The 22,786-nt window shown below is 38.2% G+C and overlaps 1 pseudogene; it reads left to right on the top strand.

Moving 5' to 3' along the window:
* The first annotated feature begins 1,849 nt into the window (after window positions 1-1,849).
* The window catches only part of LOC127482813 (casein kinase I pseudogene), a 123,571-nt pseudogene continuing 102,634 nt past the window's right edge, over window positions 1,850-22,786 (top strand).

Raw genomic sequence — 22,786 nt, 5'->3', positions numbered from 1 at the left:
TCACTTCTTCCTGTTGTATTGATCCCTTAATCATTACATAGTATCCTTCTTTGGCTCTTTTAACAGTTTTTGTGTCAATGTCTATTTTATCTGATATTAGGATGGCTACACTTGCCCCTTTTTTTTCTTGTTAGCATGAAATATCCTTTTCCATCTTTTTATTTTCTATGTGCATCTGTTGGTGAGGTGTGTTTCTTGTAGGCAGCAAATAGATGGGTCTTGTTTTTTAATCCATTCAGCCAGTCTGTATGGTTTCACTGGAGACTTGAGGCCATATACATTCAGGGTAACCATCAATAAGAAACTAGTTGATCCTGCCATTTTTTTCCACAAATATTCCTATCATTTACTTTGGATTTCTTTTACATTTTTTACTGAGGGATTTTCTGTCTTACATTCTTTCATGATGATGGCTATCTTTCTTGTTTCTCTGCGTTGCATATTTTGTAAGGCTGGATGCATGGTGACAAATTCTTTAAATTTCTGTTTGTTATGAAAGGTCTTTATTTTACTTTATAAATGAGAGTACAATGGGTTGACAGGTTTTTTTTTTTTTTTTATAAGATTTGGACTATATCTTGCTATTTTCTTTTAGCCTGTAGGGTTTCTAATGAAAAGTCAGCTGTAAGTCTAATTGGAGATCCTCTGAACTAATCTGGCATTTCTCTCATGCACATTTTAATATCTTTTCTTTGTTCTTTACTACGAAAAGTTTGACTATGATGTGTCATGGTGAAGATCTTTTCTGGTCATATCTGTTAGGAGTTCTGTGTGCTTCCTGTACTTGGACATTCCTTTCTTCCTCCAAATTAGGCAACTTTTCTGCAATTGTTTCACTAAGTAGGCCTTCTAAGTCTCTTGTCTCTTTCACACCTTCAGGCTCTCCTAAGACCCCTATGTTGGGTTGTTTGATAGTATCCATAGATCTTCAACACTGTTTTTAAGTTTTCTAATTTCTTCTGGTTGTTTTTGGTCTGATTGTAAAATTTCCAGAGATTTGTATTCTAGCTTGGATATTCTTTCTTCTGCCTCATCAAGTCTCCTGTTAAGCTTTCCAATGTATTCTTATTTGACATATTAAATTTTTGATTTCTAGTATTTCATTTTTATTTCTCTTTAAGATTTCAGTTTCATGGGAAAAATTTTCATTCATATCATATATGTTTTTCTTTAGTTCATGGATTTGCTTCTGATTGCTTTTGAGTAATCCTATGATTAATTTTTTGAATTACATTTCCAGCATTTTTTAATCTCTTCATCTTTACTTTCTAATATTAAAATGCTTAGTGTTCTTTTGGTGGAGTCATAGTGTCATCCTTATTCTTATTTCCTGAATTTCTGCATTTATTTTAAGGCATTTGTAGAATTTTCTTTCTTCTGATGGCTTTTATCTTTGAGCTATGCCTCTATCACTTAGTGGAATGTCTAGACTTCCAGTGAATACCAAGATGTGTGTGGTGGGTGTAGTGAGGGAACTCTGTTCAGTGCTCCAGGATGGGGCAAGTAATGGGGGTAACATCCAAGTTGGGCATAGTATCTCTCCTCTGGTTAACTGGATGGGGAGGAATGGCCACCTCTGTTGGTGCAACCACCCATTCTCCTCCAAGCTGAAGAATACCCAGGTGTTAGCTCCCAGCATGCTCAACACTAAATCACACTATTGTATAAACTGCACATATGATCTCTGTAATCTTCCCTGTGAGCACGATTCCCTATGCTGTTTGCTGCTCTGAGCAACCAAGGAGCTCTGAGAATGTGCAGAGACACTCTGTGATTACCCAGAACCCAGCTACATCCTGCCTCCTCTCACCCAGTCAGTGTTTTCTCAGTCTCAGCTGCCAGGGCTCTCATGGTTAGGGAGTACAAGAGGAACCACTCTGCCCTGATAGCCCATCCTGTCTGCAAGGAGAATAAGGTGTCCCCAGAGTTGCTGCCCGTGTGTGTTCCAGCCCAGTCCTCCCACCCATATCTATGTCAGTGGGGGAATATAGGCTTTTCTCTCCGGTAAGATCTCTGGTTCACAGTCATGCAAAACACCCACAAGCTGCAGCCCCACTTGCTTCACAATTGTGATAGGCATGTAGAAAGTCCTGAAGGTGGCCCTTCCTTTCCCTGGGGATGGCTCTGCCTCCCCTCCTGTTGCTGGGTGGGTGCAGCTGGCACAGTGGAGACCTTCTCCATGGTTGCTCTTGAATTGCTGTGGTTGCCCCAGAGGGCGATCTCAATAATTGATGGTGCGAGCACACAAGCTAGAGCAGCCACTACCTGCCTGTATACAAAAACAGTGCCAGCCCTTCCACTGCTGGCTGCAGGTTGCTGTTGTCGCAGCGAGGAGGGGGAGAGAAACATGATGTTTTCCCTCCTCGTCCCCCTCTCCACTCCCCCTGAGTGAGCAGTTGTCCAGCTGCTCTGAGAGATCCTGGCCAGACCCAAAAAAGTGCAGTACACTAAGCTCTTCCTCCTGCTGTAGGAACAGCGGCATGGGCTCGTGTAGTCAATCTCACCTGGTTTGCTAGGGTGGGTGCCTTCTTTCCAAGCTGCGGGTGTTTTGTTGTCTTGTTGCACCTTGCTGTTTCCACTGCTTTCATAGGATCTCCCACAGCAGTTTCCCCCCGAAGCTTTACCTTGAGAGTGAACTTTCTCCACTTTTTAAATATTAATTTCACCTAACCTAAATCAGACTGCCCCGTGGCTATTCTGCCATCTTGGAACCAATTAAAGGGCTTTAAAAGAAAGAATTAATGATATTGAAGAAAAAACAGTTAAAGTACTATCAAAGAGCTGGCAATAAAAATGCATTCCGCCCTTGCCCCACCCTTGCCATCCTGATGTCATACAAACAAGTTTTTAACAAGTATTAGATCAATCTCAATTGAAAATGTCTTTGGGGGACGGCATTGTGGTATATTGGGTAAAGCCACCACCTGCAGTGCTGGCATCCCATATGGGTGCCAGTTCAAGCCCCGGCTGCTCCACTTCTGATCCAGCTCTCTTCTATGGCCTGGGAAAACAGTAGAAGATCGCCCAAGTACTTGGGCCACTGAACCCTTGTGGGAGACCTGGAAGAAGCTCCTGGCTCCTGGTTTCAAATTGGCACAGCTCTGGCCGTTGCGGCTATCTGGGGAATGAACCATCAAATGGCAGACCTCTCTCTCTCTCTCTCTGCCTCTCCTCTCTCTGTGTAACTCTGCCTTTCAAATGAATAAATAAATCTTAAAAAAAAGAAAATGTCATTGTATGTCATTGCTAGCCATCACCTTCTCTACCTTTCAAATATTATATCTGTACATTTGTGAGCATACATTCAATAATTTGATCATGACTTGTATGTTTCAAGTATCTGAAGTATTAAAATAAAATGAAGATCAGGGTCAAGTTTATTGGCAGTATAGCTGAAAGTTTCTACAACAACGTTTGTCATGTGATAAACGTGGCTGGTCTTAAAAAATTGCTTGTGGTTTCCTTCTGGAGTCCCCTACATTTTTGTATTCATCTCTCTTGTGTCTGAAGCCATTCTTTGAAAAAAAATTGTTTTCAGTTTTAAAAGGTGAAAATAACAAGAACATATTACCACTTTAAAATGGTATTGTACTCTTCAGTAAATTTTAAAATGTCATCTCTTCATTTCTTTCAATAATTATAATTTTCAAGATCAGTTCATTTCCAGCATATATTTAGTTGTGCTCCTATGATAGGAGATTATGTGCATTATATAATTGCAGATTCTGGTTGCTTTGGCAACAAAATGCTTGTTTTAAATTTAGAAACTCATTTATTTTCTGTCACTTTATTCTTTACTGTTAAGGAGACAAGCTGTTTTCTGTTAAATAAAAAATAAAAAGAGATACTATTATAATGGGTGAATTGTCAAGATTTGCTTTTTGTTTAGGTTTAAGCTACAGGGATAAGGAACAGCCAATTTTGACAGAAATTAAAATACTTTTATACACAGATAGTCTCAGTGCTAGAGAAGTAAATGCAGTGAGGAACCAAATTCCTTAGTTCTGGATTGCATGGAAGTATGACCAATGCCATCTACAAAACTTGGCTTCATAAGCTGAGCTTTAGAAATGTAGACATTTAACCTATAGAAGCGGGTGATTTGGAATGCTTCCTCAAAGAAAGGAATATCCCTCTTTTAAAAAAAGATTTATTTTACTTAATTTGAATGGCAGAAAGAGATAGAAGGGGGGTGGAGGGAGGGAGGGAGGGAGAGAATCTTCTGTCTACTGGTTTCACTCCCCAAATGGCTACAATAGTCAGGACTCAGCCATACTGAAGTCAGGAGGCAGGAACTCGATTTGGATCTCCCACATGTGTGGCAGGGACCCAAGCATACTAGCAAACTTCTGTCGATTTCTCAGGCACATTAAAAAGGAGCTGGATGGGAAGTGGAGCAGCAGGGACTTGAACAGGCCCTCCAATGTGAGATGCCAGATGCAAGTGGCAGCTTGACCAACTGAGCCACAATACTGTACCTGGCATCCCACTTCTCAAAGCTCAGTTTTTATACTCTTAAAACCTACCCTCATACAAATAGATGATCAGTATAGGTTACAGTTTTATAAAACTAATTAAAGAGGTGATAAGCAGAAATATCAACCAATGATGAGAAATTCCGTTTCCATCATTGCTGGATTCTTTCCCCTCCTGGGTTTGCCCAACTTCCTGTCTTCAGGTCTTACAAAGGTCTAGAAGATCTAAGGCAGAGTGAGATATTTCAGATATCATAGGTTTGGTGTCCCCCTTGGCTGAGATCACAATGTCTCTTGAAAGGACCCTCTCTTGAGGCTAAGGACTTTGAACAATGTCCCTTTCTGAGGCACTATCAATTCTCATCACTGAGGAGGCACAGAACTTTGGTGATGATACTTCCAAAAACCCCCTAACAACCTTTTTCCTTAATCTGTGGACCAATGTTTAATATGTCTCCTTTCTTGAGAGGTCTTCTGTCTTGCCTCCCTCCTTGGGATAATTTGGTATAATTCCCTTAATAAATATAGATTTTTCTGAAGCAAAGGACTGGAGAATGTTCCTCAAACTTTAGATTTCATATTAAATCAATAATTGCAATGGATAGAAGAAAAATACTGATAATTAAACAAAATGAGTAATTCAACATATTATTCTTCCATTATGACTTTTAAAAAGTATATATAATTCAAGGGCTCTTCAAAAACAAAGAATATAAGTATAAAATATTGGTATTGCTGTAACAAAAATATATGTCACAGATTTGTTTTCAAAAGATAATATAGGATGCCCAAATGATTTAGAAATTAGGTCAGATACTTGTAAAATAATAATTTACACGGGAGAAAAGTTTTCTGACTGTCATGTATCTATATGGTTTTACTATATTTCTATTAATCATATTTTGACTACCATAAAATGGTAAAGGATGATTATGTCTTTATATGACTGAGTTACATAGGTGAGTTTCATTATTGTCCAGAAAATGACAGTATTTAAATGCTTGAGATGTTAGAAGAAGATCCAAAGCATAAATTTAGGGGAGATTTATATTCTATTTATCTTTTTAGAGACACTTTCTAGATTTATCCAAGAAATCTCTTAAAGCTTCCTCTCACAAGAAAAAGTTGTTTGTTGGGGCCGCCGCCGTAGCCGGCACCATGGCTCACTTGGTTAATCCTCTGCCTGCGGTGCCAGCATCCCATGTGGGCATCAGGTTCTAGTCCTGGTTGCTTCTCTTCCAGTCCAGCTCTCTGCTGTGGCCCGGGAAGGCAGTGGAGGATAGACAAGTGCTTGGGCCCCTGCACCCGCATGGGAGTCCAGGAGGAAGCACCGGGCTCCTTGCTTTGGACTGGCACAGCGCCGGCCATAGCAGCAATTTGGGGAGTGAACCAATGGAAGGAAGACCTTTCTCTCTGTCTCTCTATCTCACTGTCCATAACTCTATCTGTCAAATAAAAAAAAAAGAAAGAAAAAGTTGTTTGAATTTAGCTGTTTGTTATCATTTCATACAAATATGGCAGAACAGACTCCTCTGGCTTTGTCTACCCCTTTTACTTGTCTTTCTTTGCCAGATAAAGGAAGTGAAGATGGATTTGACCTCAGTTTCTTTTTCTTTCTCAAAGTTATCTGCAAAATCATGCTATTTTATTGTTATGTCAACCTCACTTCTTTTTGTTCTCAATTTTTGCATAAGTTTCTTCTTATGATGAGTTTATGAAATTACACTTTCTAATTTATTTATTTATTTTGGAAGATTTTATTTTTATTTGCAAGGCAGAATTACAGAGTGGAAGAAGGAAAGGGATGAGGGAAGGGGGTGGATCTTCTATCTGCTGATTTACTCCCTAAATGGTGGCATTAGCCAGGGCTGGGCCAGGAGCTTCTTCCAGGTCTCCCACATAGGTAGCAAAGATTGAAGGACTTGGGTCATCTTCCGCCGCTTTCTCAGGCACATCAGCAGGGAGCTGTATTAGAAGTGGAGCAGCCAAGACTCAAACTGTGGCCCATCTGGGATGCCAGCACTGCAGGCTGTGGCTTAACCCAGTGTGCCACAATGGTGGCCCCAGAAAACTTCTAATTTATTGCACAACAAAAAGTAGGGAACAAAGAATTTAATGCCAAGTAGTTCTTTAGAATTTCTGTATGTGAATATCAAGAGGAAGGAAGTAGCTGTGAGCTCATATGTTGCTAAATCAAATTCTCAGTCCTTCAGTATCATGATAGATATATTTATGATATATACCTGGAACATTTTAGCATTATTATTGGAGGACTGGGGAAAATTGTATTTGTATGTGAAACTAGGACAATCACAGAGTTTTCTCTGTACTGAAAACTCTAAATTTCTCTAAGTATCTGACAAGGTGCTCATTTCATGATTTGTGTTTAATAAAATCTACAAAGATGTTCCAATTATAGTGGAATTAAATAATTTATCTGTACTGATTAACATTTATACCTATGAGAGGATCTTCATTTTCTTAATTACAATCAGAAATTTTATTTTATGAGTTTGTTACTTTTGTTTTTAGTCTCACCTTCTAAATTCTCCTTTAAAGACTTTTACTTATTCTGTACTCCTGTCAAAAACTGCTTTACCTTTGTTTATTCTTTTATGTTCAATTTTTTCTTCATCTCTACCTCTTAAAATTTCATTCATCCATTAAAGTTCAACTGGTATTCTGCTGCCATGAAGAATGTCAGTTTATCAACTGGGATATGAGTTCTGTTTCCTCTGAATTCTTACAGCATTTTAGTCATTTTCCTATACTCATTCAACTTACAATTATTTGAATATAAGCAATGTCTCCATTATTAGATTCTAAGAGTCTTGGTGGGAAAGAGAGTAAATTGTATATCTTAGAATATATCTTATTTCAATTCTATGAAAAATAATTGTCATTCAATATTTTTAAATGAATGGAAAATATTACACATAGTTATTGTCTTCAAGGCTATTTGTAGTTCACTTGTATCCCCCAAGCACAACATTGAAACAAAGAAAAATAACAGCATATTGAAGACTAACTATACCTGTTACTTCCATTGCTTTTGACTTATCTTTATTCTTCTGACTCTGCTCTTTTTTTAAGATTTATTCATTCATTTGAAAGGCAGAGTTACAGAGAGGCAGAGGCAGAGACAGAGAGAGAGGTCTTCCATCCACTGGTTCACTCCCCCAGTGGCCTCCACATTGTTCCAATGTAGCATCTTTTAGGTCTCACACTCCAGTGGCCAAATGGGATGCCAACATGGCAGGTAGAGGCTTAACCTCTTGTGACACAACACTGGCCTCTGCCTGAGTATTTATTATAATAATGTTTGTATATCTTCCCAGGGATGTTCCAGGAATACAAACCCTCTGAGGAAAACATGAAGGGTTTCACTGGCAACATTTGGGTGATTTTTCTAATGGGAAATTAGTCATATGATATATATAGCTAAAATTTCATCAAAATTTTCAAAAACGCAATTGTTTTGAAAGCTTTTATTTAATAAATATGGCTTTCATAGGTACAGCTTTTGGAATACAGTGGTACTTCCCCTCCATACCCACCCTCCCACCCCCATTCCCATCCTACCTCCTACTCCCTCTCCCATCCCATTCTTCATTAAGATTCATTTTTAATTATCTTTATATACAGAAGATCAACTCTATACTAAGGATTTCAACAGTTTGCACCCACACAACGTATAAAGTACTGTTTGAAGACAAGTTTTACTGTTAATTCTCATAGTACAACACATTAAGGACAGATGGTCCTACATGGGGAGCAAGTGCACAGTGACTCCTGTTGTTGATCTAACAATTAACATTCTTATTCATGACATCAGTGATCACCCAAGGCTCCTGTCATGAGCTGCCAAGCCTATGTAAGCCTTTTAAGCTCACAAACTCTGACATTAGAGTTCTCTCATATTAGAAGTTCTTTCCTCCCTTCAAAGAAAGGTACCTCCTTCTGCGATGGTCCTTTCTTTCCTCTGGGATCTCACTCTCAGAGATCTTTCATGTAGGGCATATTTTGCCACAGTGACTTGGCTTTCCATGCCTGAAATGCTCTCCTGGGCTTTTGAGCCATATCCTATTATCTTCAGGGCTGATTCTGAGGCCAGAGTGCTGTTTAGGGTGTTTGTCATTCTATGAGTCTGCTGTGTGGCCTGCTTTGCATGTTAGATCATTCTCTCTTTTTTAATTCTATATATTGTTATTAGCAGACACTTGGTCTTTTTATGCAGTCCCTTTGATACTTATTCCTATCTTTATGATCCGTTATGCACTTAAAATGATCACTTTAACTAGTACAATGGCATTAGTTTTAATCTGAGGATCAGGGGTCTCCAGTCTGGTGATCAGTACATCTTCCAGAAAGTTTTTGTGTCTAATCATAAAAAAATGCCATTTAATCATCCTTTCTATGTGCTTTGGCAAAGCTACCATATTCCAACCAAATGGGGAATGTTTTTAGGAGGGACAAGAATAAACTTTTGTTATGATATGCTGTAGCAAAGAATTTCATGATGCACTGCTATTAGCCCAAACCTAGGAAAATTTACCCTTCATATATTGTCTCTGATTTCTATTATATTGGTAGTGAGTTTACAATGCTGAATTCACACTTGCAAGCACATAATTTTTTTGTTCAATGGTAATTCTATCAGATGAAGGATGACTAAGTGGAAAAATTTTATTTACATTTGTAAAATGGCTGACAATCCAAAACAAGAGATAGATTTTAAAAGCATTATCTCTTTTGATACTTTTAGCAACCTGGAAGGTTAGAAAAAGCATGGAGAGCTACTTCGTTTCATATATCAAGGAAGTGACACCCACACAGTCATATGATCTGCATAAGATAACATAGGATGAACAAAAATCAAGTCAAGAACCGTACCACTCATGAAAACATCTTGCCTCTTCTAAACCTAATAGATAGGATAGAAATCATACATATAATTTTTGCAAGATAGTACTTCCTTAATTTTTAACAGTTATTTACTGAATAAATAAATGAAGAAATTAGTTATCCCTGCACTGTAATACTATGTGGGTAGATTGGGCCATTCATATATTTTCCAAATGAGAGTCTCTCCTTCATTTCCTTCCTCCCTTCTCTCTCTCCTCCCCTCCCCCCACACTTCCTTTCTTCATTACATCTGTTCCTTCTTTCTATTCTTCCTTCCTATACCTTTCACTAACTCCTTTTTTTCCACAAGAAGACACCTTCTCAATTTTTTCCAAATTCCTAAATCCTAGCACAACACCTAATACAAAAGGCACTTATTGTTTATTGAATAAGAAAACAAAGACATCCAGTCTTGTATGCACAACCCTTCACTTAAGAAAACTTTATTCCTAATTAGCTGCACTTATTTAATAAATATATCTCTGTCAAGCATATAACCACAAATTCCAGAAAGTTTTATGATGTGATAGAGGTCATGTTAGGGTGCCTGGGACTGAATCAGCAACACACAAATTGCTGAGGACTGTCATCAGCTCTACCAGCAAGTTTGCTTTCTTTCCCATGCATTGCCGCGGCTTGGATTCTCCCTCCTGCAAATAGTTTTCAAGTAGTCTGGAAAGGAATGAGTAATCTGTGCATTCTGTGACTATATAATAGCAAAAGAATCACTAGCAAGAGAACAATGCAAAGGATAACAGGAGCCATGACAAACAGTGGAATCTAATTAGGGAAAGTAATTATGACTCATCTTATTGGTGATTGTTAAGTAGTGAAACAGCCTTCCCGTTAACATTTATTCCTCTGAGTTCCTAGGGTAACATTGTTTGTACCACTCATTTGGTGTTTATTTTTTGCTTTAAAAGTCATTTAAGTTATCCTATTTTTTTCTTCTCATCTGTGACTTAGTAAGAACCAGAAATGGTATGCTACCCAGTGGAGGAAATGAAATAAAGTGGAAAAATAAAATTAAAAGTTGCAGGGTCATGTATGCCATTTAAGCCTGTCTTTTCTAGTTACCACCATTTTGATTTTAGACAAGTTTAATTTTCTAAAGTGGAGCGGATAATTCAAGTCATATAAGATTGTTGATTAAATGATTAAGTACCAAAAAAACAGATAGAGGTGGCATCTAAATATATAGCTTGTGTGTGTGTGTGTGTGTGTGTGTGTGTGTATTTCCACAGGAGTAGAATCCACTTTGAAATGATAAAGATGGTCTTCCTGTGGACACAACCAGAAACACTGCCATAGGCATGTGTCTGGTTTGCCATGGTACCTTGTCCACACAGAAAAAGAATGGAACAACAGGTGGCATAATTTCAAGAGAGGGAAAGGCATGCCTTCCTATGCACCTTGATAGTGTTTGAAGACTCTTCTTAGCAAAAAGACTGTTGATATCAGAACAGCACGTCACATGCTGAAAACTCTAACGGTGATCATTGTAGTAGATGGGGGAAAGGGGAAAAAAGGAATGCTGAAGGAATCCTGGAAAATGAGTAGTTCCATGTTTCCCTGGCATAGAGTACAATGATTTTAGAAGATCTTGAGAGAGGACGTAATATTCAGAAAAGCTTTTAAAGCCACACACCATCTCACTTAAAAAATATTTGTTTCTGAGCAATAGAAAACATGACTAAGAATAACTCAAAACAGATATTTATACCTTTTACTTAGTAAGGATTCCAAATGGGCATTCAAAGTTTGGTGCATCTGTTCTGAAAAGTTATCAAGGAATCAGGTTTCTTCTGTCATCCCACCTAGACTTTATCAGTGGCTGACTTTTTCTCCTAGGATCTCAAGATGGTTACTCTCCCTGCAAATCATAGAGCACACTGAGGTTCTCAAAAGGTAGATCCTGACGAAGCCAACATTATTCTCATCATTAGGATTTAGCTTTTATTCCTAAGGTAGACTTTTCCCAGAGATTACTTTACTAAACTTTCCAGGATTATTATGTGATGAGCATGAATGAAATCTACATTAAATGTTCAGCCTCCCAGGGCCTCTAAGAGAGGATAACAAGAGAAAACTCATTATGAATAAGAGTTGAATGAGTAAGATTATTATTTCTGTCACATAGACCCCCAATAATAGTGATTGACATAGGACAAAGTGCTTAGTGGGAGGTGATGCGGGCAAGGTGGATTTCTCTTCCTTGTATTGGCATGGAACATAAAATTTTGAAGATTAATTTCATTGCCATTGAAGATAGATTACCTGCACTTATCGATTGCTTGGCTAAATAATGACTCAATAGATGCTATCTTTCTAATTACGTGTTTAAATACCAGTTACAAGGCATAAATATACTGGACTAGAACCTGATAAAATGCAAGTATTCAAAAATATCAGCTTCCTCTCAATTTTTATGCCTTTAGGAGCTTTTTCTGCTTTGTATCCTTTTGATCAATAAGAAAAAAAAAAAACCACTAAGTTAGCTCAAAGCAAAATGAGGATAACCCCCTTCTTTCTCTCTGTTCCTTTTTCCTTTCCTCTGTATTTCACTTTGGACCAGCTTTCTCTATACATGGTGTCCTGATGAGTTTGGGCTGCTATAAAAAAGAACCATAGACCAGATGGCTTATGAACAGCAGAAATATATATCTCCCATTTCTGGAAGCTGCAAGACTGAGATCAAGTTGCCCAAATGGTTGGGTTATGCTAAGGGCCTGTTTCCAGGTTGCATATTCCAGATTCCAGTTTTGCTTTCAGTTGTTGACATGTGATGAGAGTTCACTATGGTCTCTTTTGGAAGGGGACTAATCCCATTCTTGAGGGCTCCTCCTGATGATTTTGTTACCTTCTACTTTTCCCACTTCAATTTATGAACTTTGGAAGGGATACAACATTCAGTCTATAATACATAGATAATATTGGTTCCCAACCAGGTTCCCATGACACGATTTTTCCTATGACTTACTTAAACTTCCATTACTAAAGTGAAGTTAATACATATATACTCTTTCTTCTTCACACGTGATAGTGATTGTGCTCTTTCTTTTGACTGTAAATTGTACAAATGTCTAGTCAATGTTCTAGCTGCCTCCCACAATCCATTCTTTTTCTCTTTGCAATAACTTCAATTATTTTTAGTGGACATATTGACAAAAGGCTACATGTCCCCTTTTCACTTGTACTCAAGGCTCAGCCATGTGACACTTTGGCCAATTAGGTATAAATGAAAGTATTGTATGTGACTTTTGTAGTAGGAAACGACTGTAAAGAGGCAGACCATTTGATACCTGAGATAACAACATGGTACCTGGAGCTCAGGCAGCCATTTGGACTAGGAGAATGGAGGTTTTGCCTAAGGAATGTGGGAGAGACCTGCCAGGGGCGGGGGGAGAGTCTGAGGAACTTCTTGAGCTATATCAGTTCATATTTATAATACAAAGAGATATTGTTATTTAAGCCAGGCTAGAAATTCTCATTTCTAATCAAACTGACAGTCTATTAAGCAGTACAGAAATTATAGGATGGTCAGCATCTAAAATCTGAAGCTAGAGAATTTTTATCTGAGACAGGAACAGCTGGTGCTATTGCCTTTGACGTTGATAGTGATGAGTGATGCATAATGACAATTTAAGACAAGATGCTCCAGCACAGTGAAAAGAAATTTTCAAAATGTGAATCCCTTGGCTCAAAAATAAGAACTTATAAACTCAATCTTTATGATGGAGTGAAAAGAAGGTAAAAATCCTGCCTTGTTATTAGTCCTGGAGATGAACCATAAACTTAAGATTCATTAAATACTGGATCACTTATTTTTGAAAGTGTTTATCTAACACCATCACCATAATTTTTGAGGTAACATATAATTTAGCAAAGAATGAATTCATATTTTTCCTATTCATTAAGGCTTATGTAATTTAAAAATGTATTTTGCACAAAACATCTTGATTTCCTAGAAATATTTTCATTTTTAAATTCTTTAAAGGTTTATATTTTTTAAAATGGATTTTTTTCTAGAAAAAATGAATGAAAGGATTAGCATTTTGAAACATGATATTTAAATACATTTTAAATGTGGCAAAACATTATTTTATCTTTAAATGAACTGGCTTATCTTTCAACTGTTGACTTTAAAGTTTTTGCATTTGTGTGTCTTTAGGGGCTTCATTTTTACACACATACAAAGTAGTTAGTAAATACATAGTTAAGGAATAAAAATAAGTTGTAGTTGTGAAAACAATAAAATTATTCTCCATAAACTCCTGTGGGTGATCCTGTGCCTAGCTGGAAGATTGCCTATCTAGCCTATGCAGGTGGTCGAGAAGGCCTGGCACATCGTGCCCCCTGAGAAAAACCCTGGTTGAGGACTGAGCACACTGAGACCCACACATTCCCTTACTGCTGGCAGGTGGCAGGGGCCCCAGGCACATTCCCCCACCTCCACCTCCTGTTGAGGGGCCTTGTAACCATCAGTTAGATAAACAACTCCTGGATATGGGGAAGTCCTGTAGGACAGCTCTAGGAGCTATGTAACCTATATGATGATTGGTAAAGGGCTTTGGCGCCACCATTCCCTCTGCCCGGTAGGATTGCTATTACCACCCCATGCTATGTCTCCCTTTTGCCTACCTTATGAAAGCTTGTGCCTGATTGCTAATCAATGGACATGTTCACTGAAACTGTCTCTGGTGCTTCTTGTTGAAGAACGCCATTGCCCTACCATCCCTACAGTGTGGGCCTCACAGGACGAGCCCACAAACTCCTCCACTGATGATATTATAATGCATCATAATTTAAAGAGAATAATTTGGGATTGAGAAACCTATGACTAATAGCTTTAGAAAACCTCTTGAACTTGAGCATGGTGCAAACAGTAACTGAAGAAATGCTAGTTTTTAAAAGAAATATAAATATTCTACTAGCAGTTTTGAAGAAAACAGTAGAAAGTTATGCTTTGTTTTTATCATTCAGGGTTTATATATGAGATATATAAGTATATGTCTATATATATATATATATTATGTGACATAGTTGTATTCTGTTGATCAACACATGGTTCTAATTCAGTCTTATCAAATTCATGTAGAAATCAGTTTCCTTCCTCCTCTTAAGGTTTATTATATAGCACACCTAAGGGTAGCTCAATCCCTGTGGTTGCCAATGGCTCTAGAAGATAGAATATAAAAATTATCATTGCATAGAGACTTTTATACTCTATTTTCTGAAAATATTTCAGAGAAGAAGATAGTATTGTTGAAGAGATCAAACAGTAAGTGTTCATTGCAGTAGTTTTGCCATTAAAGCTTTGATAAGGTGTTTTCTCAAAATATGAAGAGTTCTAAAGTAGGACATCCAGGAATCCAAACGTTTATTTAATCAATAGCTTATTTTGGCAGAGACAAAGATCATCAAACATTCAGTTGCTCTCCTGCATTTCCCAGCCTCCTTTGAAGTTACACTAAGACTATGTAATTAGTCTAAACCAATGGGTTATATATGGATGTGTTTGTGTGCCTATGTGTTAAGTCATTAAAAGCTTGTGCACCTTCAGGCTGGTGGTGTGGTGTAGCAGGTTAAGCTGCTGCCTGCAGTGTCAGCATCCCATGTGGGCACTGGTTTGAGTCCCAGCTGTTCCACTTCCAATTCAGCTCCCTGATAATGTGCCTGAGAAAGCATCAGCAGATGGCCCAAATCCTTGGGCCCCTGCATCCACACGGAAGACCCGGATGAAGCTCTTGGCTGCTAGCTTCACCTTGGCCCAGCCCTGGCCATGGTGGCCATTTGGGGAGTGAACCAGAAGATGGAAGATCTCTCTCTATATATCTGCCTCTCCTCTATAACTCTGACTTTCCAATAAATAAATAAATAAATTTTTAAAAACAAAACAAGCTGTGCACCTTCTAGATCTTTCTTGTCACCTGTCATAGAGATTTTGGTGTCCATGTGTTCCACATGGTATAGTGCAGTTTGGAGTAAAAGGCTGTAAATAGGCCACCATTAAACTGAACAAAGGGAACATACTTCTGTTTACGCACCTGAAGCTCTGTGGTTTGTTTATTGTGACACCTAGCATTAATTATCCTGTGAAATAAATCTGTTTTAAATATGATTTACTAGGGTTAGCATTGTGGCACAACAGATTAAGATGCTGCTGGTGATGCCAGCAGCCCACATTGGAGTGCCAGTCCAAGTCCTGGCTGCTCCACTTCCAATCCAATTCCACGTCCCTGCTAATGTGCCTGAGAAAGCAGTAGAGGATGGCCCAGGTATTTCAGCCCCTACTACTTGTGTGTGAGACCCAGATAGAGTTCTTGGCTCTTGGTATCAGCCCCAATGATTGTGGCTTTTTGGGGAGTGAACAAACAGATGGAAGATTTTTTTCTCTCTCTCTCTTTCTCTCTCTCATTTTACTCTGACTTTGAAATAAATGAATAAATTTTAAAAATATGATTTACTAGAAGGAACTAAGACTTTGGCTTTAGAGAATTTAGGTTAAAACCCAGCTCTGTCATTTACTGTGATGTTACATTGGGCCAGTTGTTTGGTTTTTTGCGTTTCAGTTTTCCTATCAGGAAGACGAAAATGATAATGCTGCCTATCTCAAGGCTATTTTAATCATGAGGTGAAATAATGTAATCATTAAACAAAATTAAATGCCTTTTTGGGTGCCTGGTATAACGATAGTTAAATTTACTTGGAGTAGGCATAAGGAGATAAATTCATTATGTGTATTAATACATCTGACTCTCAAACTTACATTGCAGGCATTATCATTGTCATCCCCCCCTTTTTTTTTTTAAAAAAAAAAAAAGATGTATTTATTTACTTTGAAAGTCAGAATTACAGAGAGAGAGGAAGAGAGACAGAGTGAGAGAAAGATCTTCCATCTGCTGATTCAATCCCTGAAGTCTTCAAAGGCCAGCCATGGGACAAATTGAAGCCAATATCCAGAAGCTTCATCCAGGTTTCCCATGTGGGTGGCAGGGGCCCAAATACTTTGGCCATATTCCACTGCTTTTCCCAGACCATTATCAGGGAGTTGGATTTGAAATGAAGTAGCTGGGACACAAACTGGTGCCCATATGTAATGTCAGCATCACAGGTGGTGGCTTTACACCCTAGGCCTCAATAGTGGCCACTGTCATCCCCATTTTAATTGAGGCACAGTAAGGTTGAGTGACTTATTCAATGTCTTGAAGCAGAGATTTGATCCTAAGCAGTGTGGTGCAAGAGTTGACCCTCTAAAGTTTTGCCTCTTATGGAGCCTCCTGTAATTAAGCAATTGGGCTATTTTTATTCATAATATTCTGACTCCAAATGTGTAGGTTTTTCTCTTCCCAATGAATTTTCCACTCTCTGGACATCAACTGAGTGACTGAGTGCCTTACAATTAAACAATGATTGTGTGCCAATAAAAACAAATAATCTAAAAAATAGCTTATCTCATAATACAAAAAACTCAATTCTGGTATTAACAACCTAAAGTTAGCACAGATCCCATAGGTTGAGGACTTTGTCCTGTAAAACTGCCCCAACTTGAGATATCAGTCATTAAGTCCCAGGTTTTCTGACCAACTAGTTTCTGACCTGCATTTCTGACTATCTAGTTCTAAACCAGGGGTTGCCAGGACTTCCTCTTTGTGTTCAATAATTTACTAGAGTCACTCACAAAACTCAGGGAACATTTTATTTACATTTGATGGTTTATCATAAAAGATTGAACCCAACAACAGCCAAATGGATGAGATTCACAAGACAAGGAACGAGCTTGAGGGAGGATGCAGAGCTTCTCTGAGTGCACCACCCTTCTGGCTCCTTGATGTGCTCGTCAGTCTGACATGCACGTCATTCAGAGATTTTATATGATCATTATACAGGCATGATCGAATTAATCACTGGCCCTTGGGAATTAACAGTCTTCAGTCCCTCACACCTCCCAGAGGTCAGAGGATAAGGCTGAAAAATCATAAAATCATCCCCTAGTCATGACTCAGTCTTTCTGCAATCACCCCCAACCCTGAGGCTGTCCAGAGGCCCTCGGTCACTAGTCATAGCATCGGCACACAAAGGATATTTTTAGCAAGGGTTTTATTAGCTGTGTATTAGGAAGTGGACACAAAGACTAAATATTCATTTTTATCATATCATTATAATGTTATTTTCTTTAATTTGGATAATAGTAGAGATAGTGCATGGGATAAAATCTGCATTCAAATCTTATTTCTAGCATGTGCTAACCAAGCTAGTTTCTTCATATGTAAAATGACTGACATGAACATGGTACTTAGATAATTATTACAGGATTCGGGGAGGTTATGCATATTAGGAAGATAAAGTTCCAGTAACAACGAATGGCAACAGTGGACATTAGTTCCCTTTACTCTGGTTATTCCTTGATCAATGCAGTAAGAACACAGAACAAATTTACTTCTCCCTGGAAGTAAATTAAGAAAAATGTACACATATTGAAATAAAATGCTGTTACTCATTTACATTAGAATTCTCCCTCCACTGATGTTGCACGTCTAAGCAACTCTTTAGTAATAGTCATGAGACACAACAAATGGTTTTTGAACAATCCTGAAATAATGCAAGAAAGACAGCTTGTCTTGATGGACAAGTAGCTCTTAAAGAGCCTTTCATCTTTCATCTCTCTTTTTCTCTGTGTCCCTGTTCTTTTACATAAAGTTTTCTTGATGAGTTATGATATTGTTGTTTTACTACAGAGGACAAAACTAGAAGGAACTGGGACCAGCATTGTAGTGTAGTGGGTTAAAACGCCACCTGAGATCCAGCATCCCATATTGGGTGTTTGTGTCACGGCTGATCAATTTCAAATACAGCTCCCTGCTAATGTTCCTCTGGAAAGCAGCAAAACATGGCCCAAGTACCTGTCACCCATGTAGGAGACCCTGATGATGTAGGAGACCCTCTTGGCTTTGACTCCTTCCATTGAAGCCATTTGGGGATTGAACCAGCACATGGAAGATCCCTGTCTATTCCTCTCTCTCTATCTTCTCTCCTCCTTTCTCTCTGTAAATCTGCCTTTCAGATAAATAAAAAAAATATTTTAAAAATCTAGAAGGAATATTCTAGAATAGATTCTCTGGTCAAACATTGCCATTCAACAAATGATGAAACAGAGACCCAGTAACTTTGACAGAGGAGATTGACAATTTGCATTGCAAACACCCAGACTTTCTGTGGTCCACTGTTCTCTGGAACATTTCTTAAAATGTTGGTTGCTATCTTAAAAGATTTTAACACGTAAATATGCATTGAAATATTGCTTCTCAGAGGTATTTTAGGGACCATCAAAGAAGGAGGTTCCTTTCTCTGAAGGGAGGAGAGAAATTCCGCTTTGACTATGGCCATGTCTAAATAATGTCAGAGTTTGTGGACTCAAGTGGCTTCCATAGCCTTGGCAACTCATGAAAAGAGCGTTGGGTGATCACTGACATCAAAATAAGAGTGTAAATTGTTAAGTCAACAACAGGAGTCACTGTGCACTTGCTCCCCTTGTAGGACCTCTGTCCTTAATGAGTTGTACTATGAGAGTTAACGGTAAAACTTGTCTTCAAATAGTACTTTATACTTTGTCTGTGTGGGTGCAAACTGTTGAAATCTTTACTTAGTATAGTGTTGATCTTCTGTATATAAGGATAATTGAAAATGAAGCCTAATGAAGAATGGGATGGGAGAGGGAGTAGAAGGTGTGATGGTCTGAGGGTGGGAGGGTGGGTATGGGGGGAAGAACCATTATAATCCAAAAGTTGTATTTAAGAAATTTATATTAATTAAATAAAAGTTTTATATAAAAAAGAAAATGTAGTAGATATACACAATAGAATACTATTCAGCCATAAAAAGAATGAAATCTTGCCATTTGCAGCAAAATGGATAGAACTAGAGAACATGATGTTGAAGGAAATAAACCACATACAGAAAGACAAATACTGCAGTTAGCCTTCATGAGTCAAAAATAAAAAAAAATATGGGCCTGTGCCATGGCTCACTAGGCTAATCCTCTGCCTGCAGCGCTGGCACACCAGGTTCTAGTTCCGGTCTGGGCGCCAGATTCTGTCCCGGTTGCTCCTCTTCCAGTCCAGCTCTCTTCTGTGGCCCGGGAAGGCAGTGGAGGATGGCCCAGGTCCTTGGGCCCTGCACCAGCATGGGAGACCAGGAGAAGCCCCTGGCTCCTGGCTTCGGATCGGCGCAGCGCCAGCCATAGTGGCCATTTTGGGGGGTGAACCAACGGAAAGAAGACCTTTCTCTCTGTCTCTCTCTCACTGTCTAACTCTGCCTGTGGGGGAAAAATAAATCTGAATCTGAACACAGAATGTTGATTACTAGAGGCTAGGAGGGATAGGAGTTTGTATTTTTAAAGAAGGGAAACTGGATGTGGTTATTAATTGTGACAAACTACTGTGGGATGTTAATAATGAGATGAAGGTTCTATGGCACTATTTGCGTTACTACTTCAAATTTTTGCTTTGTAAATTTAAAACCATTCTGAAATAAAACATTAAAAAATAAAAAGAATATATATCCTCAGGATCCAGATTAAAAAAGGAAGTGGCTAGTAGGGTTGCAAACTAACACTCATGTGGGATACTATGACGCATGCAGAGGCTTAAACCTGCTGTGCCACAGGGCAGCAACCGCCCTGACTATTGACACTTTAAAAAAGAAAAAAAAAATCCTCACATCATATTTGGTTAATTAAACTGAAAGAATAATAAGCTTTATATGAACAAACAGAGTTTTGAAAGTGGTGCAATTATAAAGTTTACATTTTATTTCAACATTTACTGAGAACCTGCAATTGACTGGTCACTGTGCTGACTGCTAAAGACAGAGAGAACAATTCGACACAGTCTTTGATATCAATGAAAGGAGAGGGGGAGAGAACCTCTAACCATGAAAGAGAGGCTGTGTGGGAGTGGAGAATTTGGGGCAGGGTGGGGCAGGGTGGGGGCAGAGCAAGGTCACTTGAGGCTTCTGGCAGAGGGCTGGGAGAGGTTTTCCTTTCCTGAGGTAGGCAGCTCCGGTTCCACTTGGTTTCAGCATGGAGTCAGATGAGGCTGTGTGAGAGTGTTACATTCATCTTTATCAAGCTCTGAGCTATGCCTGCAGCCATGGCAGCAAGCCTAGTTTTCTATTGTTTATAACAACAAATGATTTAAAATGAATAAAAATCCCCTAAGTTCTGTTGTAAAACGATAATAATAGAAGAATAACAAACAAACAAAATTATCATTAGGTTTGTGGTACTTGCCCATCTGCAATTGTGGCCATCTTTCAGCATTTTATTGCTTAATTTAGAAATAGGTAACCTCAGCTGCCAAAAACAATTGAGAATGTCAAGTACAGGGGGACCAAACATAGCATATGGTCTGTGGCTACATGTCCTGGAGAATGACCTTAGTTGCTATGCTCCCTTTTACTGCCTGGGAGTTAAAGGTCTCCAGTAACTTCTGGCAGTGAATAATTTATTTGCCATAAAAGAACATTTATTCATTTTGTATAGTTGTTGGCTTAAGAAAATTATAAAAATTATTCCTGTATGAAATTCTGAGAGCAAATATATCATTTTAAAAGAAGCAAATATTCAATGTCATTAGTGAATAAGCAAATAATAAGAAAGACACACTGATTTAATCGTCATCCTGTTATAAGAAAAACTTTCACAATATGGGCAACCAAATTTATGTAATTGTAGGACCATTTTAATGCCTGTGAGTGAAGGAAGATATTTTTAAACCTTTCCTTCTTTACTGCTTTAGTAGGGGTTCCTCCTGGGTTTTCTTTTCTTTCTCCTATACTTGTCCTTAATGTTGTTCTATCCAGGATTTGCCTGTTCAATTCTCTGCTCTTCTTGCTAGATAATCACTTCCAGGATCTAGGCTTTACATGCTACCCATTTGGCAATGATATCTAAATATTTTTATAACTTAACTCTGTATATATCTCTCCAACTGCATTCTAGATATCACCATCAGAATTCATAATTTCGGCTGGAAGGAACTTTTCTTCCCCCAAGTACCATTCTTACCCAAATGGCTCCAGTCACCCAGGAGATATCTTTAATTCCTGTCTTTACTTATCCTCCCCAAATGGTCAGCGTCTTGAATCCATTCGCATTCCACTCAATCACTACAGTTACAGTTTGCCACCACTGTCTCTCATCTGGATCCTGTCATCACCTTCCTTACTGACTTGTCTGTAGTTCATCCTTCAAGTGCCAAGGGAAACTTTTAATAAGTGTTATACTTAAAATCAAACCCTTTACCATGGTCCCAAAGTCCTTTCTGTTCTTGGAATATGCAAGTAGCACACTTAATCTTGCTTTAAAATTGTTACACTTACTGTTCTGCTTGAATCACCTGCTCCTTACTTCCAACTTCTCATGACTGGCTACTTCTAGGGATTCAGGGCTCAGCACGAATGCTATCTCATCGACAAGCATTTTCTCACCATCTACTCTCCAGTGGTCCAATTTTTCTGTCTCTTTTTCTTTACTCCATCTAAATTTCCCTATGGGATTTAATATAAGAAGCCACCCTGTTTATTAATGCAATTATTGTTTTGTTGCCTGCTTTTTCTCATCTAAAATAATTTTACACAAACTTTTTCGCATCATGATATATCTAGGAAATGAGTATGTGGTAGTTATGCTCTGTAAAGTCACTATGAATACTAAATTAACAAATACTAACTCATTGCTCCTGCAGGATATACAGTTAGTTCCCTGAGAGCTTCTGATCCCTGAGAGCTTCTTATCGACTCATTGATATACAACCTTATTTTATGTGTGTTTATATTTAAAGACATCACTTATTTATACTCATGATTCACAACACATTTAAATCATGATTGTAGTACTGTAACTCACGCCATAATAAAGCTTTTCTAACACACTTTTTTCCCCTTCCCTATAAGGCACATTACAGCCTTCTTACAGTTAAGAACATCAACAAAACTTTGGCATTGTGTTTGGGAAATCTGCTAAATAGTAAAAACACTAACGGAAAGTACAGAAGCAGAAAAGATGTGGCACTAAATAAACCACAGAGAGAACACTTGTTTGCAGTATGAAAACTGAAATAAGACAACAGACAAGCATCTTTTCAACTTGAACCTGGAAATGTGCATTACATGTCTCAAAATAATCATCTCTCTGTGCATGTTTGTGAACTATTGTGAAAATACTACACGGATTTTGGTGTTACAAATAAATTTTAGTGAAAATGTGAATTCACAGATGTGGAATTAATGAATAATAAGGGTTGACTGCATTTGTATGACACATGTGTGTAATAGTAATAGTGGCATGCATGCCTATTAAACAAAATATAGGAATATCTAATCTAGTACATAATTGAGAAATGATT

Source organism: Oryctolagus cuniculus, chromosome 4 (assembly GCF_964237555.1).
Source record: "Oryctolagus cuniculus chromosome 4, mOryCun1.1, whole genome shotgun sequence".
NCBI lineage: Eukaryota > Metazoa > Chordata > Mammalia > Lagomorpha > Leporidae > Oryctolagus > Oryctolagus cuniculus.
This window is presented reverse-complemented; position numbering and strand designations above follow the sequence as displayed.